The sequence below is a fragment of the Mandrillus leucophaeus genome, unplaced genomic scaffold (genome assembly GCF_000951045.1).
Source record: "Mandrillus leucophaeus isolate KB7577 unplaced genomic scaffold, Mleu.le_1.0 Scaffold329, whole genome shotgun sequence".
In the NCBI taxonomy this organism is placed as follows: domain Eukaryota; kingdom Metazoa; phylum Chordata; class Mammalia; order Primates; family Cercopithecidae; genus Mandrillus; species Mandrillus leucophaeus.
The window spans coordinates 1316333-1318589 of record NW_012103465.1 but is presented as its reverse complement, the minus strand read 5'-3'; positions in this window follow the sequence as shown (position 1 = coordinate 1318589).

The following is a 2257-nucleotide window of genomic DNA, read 5'->3' as shown; positions in this document are numbered from 1 at the left end:
CACCTGTAATCCCAGCACTTTGGGAGGCCGAGGAGGGTGGATCACGAGGTCAAGAGATCGAGACCATCCTGGCTAACATGGTGAAACCCCGGCTCTACTAAAAATAAAAAAAATTAGCTGGGTGTGATGTCAGGTGCCTGTAGTCCCAGCTACTTGGGAGGCTGAGGCAGGAGAATGGCGTGAACCCAGGAGGCAGAGCTTGCAGTGAGCTGAGATCTCACCACTGCACTCCAGCCGGGGTGACAGAGCGAGACTCCGTCTCAAAAAGAAAAAAAAGAAATAACTACTCTAAAATCACTCCAATAATTGCCTTCAGGTCAAGAGATCGAGACCATCCGGGCTAACATGGTGAAACCCCGGCTCTACTAAAAATAAAAAAAATTAGCTGGGCGTGATGTCAGGTGCCTGTAGTCCCAGCTACTTGGGAGGCTGAGGCAGGAGAATGGCGTGAACCCAGGAGGTTATTAAAGGTTATTAAAAAGCTTTAGACCAGGAGTGAAAGGTAGTCAAGTACACTTGGAAGAGGGTGACTTGAGAGATCAAATGCACAAACCCAGGGGATATGGTTCATTCAAGCTTCTTTTTTAACTTTTCCATATTTTCTTCAGCAAATAGTAATGATAACCACTAACTATACGTTGAGTGCTTGCTATACAGTGCCATTTAATTTTCACAATAAGCCTATAGGGTTATATTGGGTTTGCTGTAAAGGCTTCCCCAAATTCAAAGCATCTAAGTAATGGCCCCATTTACCCAGGCAATAAGGAGTGGGGCTGGGGTTGGACCCCAAATCTGCCTCCTCCAGATCCCATTAACATACTCCCCACCATGACTTGCTCCTTCCTTGCCCTCCCATCCCTGCGGGACTCCCTTTCACATCCTGCTAGTTAATGACCAGCAATCCTGGACTCAGTCTTCTAGATAAAATGCTCCTTCCCTGAGATGCAGGTCACATTTCTCTCTCTTACCCTATCTCACCCCACACCACACTGACAGACTGAACTATTGAAATGAGGTAATGAGAAGAAACTCTACCCTGAAATAAGAGAAACTATACCCCAAATGAGACTTTCCTCATGAGCTACAGAAAGCCCCTCTCAGCATGCTCCCAGGTCCTGCCTTTGCTTCTCTCTTGGCAGGCGCACCCTGTCTCTCTAAGACCAGACCATCTCTGTGACTTCTAACTTGGGCCATCCCATTCACTCTTCTCAAAAAACCTGACCTCACCCTTGAGAGTTGCATTTACCTTAGAATTTCTTCCCTGTCCTCCAGAAGCACCTTTTCCCAAGTTGGAGTTATTGAGGCTAGAATCCTGTGCTGATGACGTCAGCAGAGCTGTCCCAGGTAGTCTCTGGCATCCAGGTTCCACTGGAAAGAGTGGGGGAGCGGGGGGGCAAAGCATCTTCAAGATCCTAACAGCAAAGAGATGTTGCCATGCCTCTTTCTTTATTCTGCTTATCTACAGCAATGTTATTTATTTATTTATTTACTGTGTGTCCCTAAGATAATTCTGAAAATTCAGAGATTACTGTTAGCAGCGGAATGTATAGATCTGCAGCAACCTCAATTCTTGCCTCCTCAGAGAAAGAATTCGACTGAAAGGCATAGGCAGAAGGAGAGACCAAGGCAAGTTTTAGAGCAGGAGTGAACGTTTATGAAAAAGCTTTAGACCAAGAGTGAAAGGTAGTCAAGTACACTTGGAAGAGGGTGACTTGAGAGATCAAATGCACTTGGGGGTCAAAATGCCCTTTCGACTTGGGGTTTTATACATTGGCATACTTCCTGGGTCTTGGGTTATGTCTCACCTGATTCCTCCCTTGGCGTGGGCTGTCCACATGTATAGTGGCCTGCCAGCCCTTGGGAGGGGAGCACGCAGTGTGGTTACTGTATGTAAGGAACATGGCTGTGCTACAGCCAAGCAGGCATAGGGCAGCAGGCGTAGGCTGAGGTAAGCAGCCTAGCCGACTCAGTGGGATTAGGGTGCAAGCACACAGTCCCATGTCTTATATAATCATAACCATGTAGACATAACATAGAGAAGCTCCCCACCTGGCTCTCAGTCACTATTGTCTGTGTAGTGTATAAATGTAATACTGACCCTGTGAAGGGGCTGCTGAATAAAGTCAACTCTCATTTAGCTGGTGTCTCTCAAGTGTTCTTCCAGCTCCCTGCCCCACATCCACCCACTTTCTTCAGACCTCAGCTGGGGCTGGATCCCAACTGTGAGCGTGACACTGGAGTTGTACAGATGCTCACT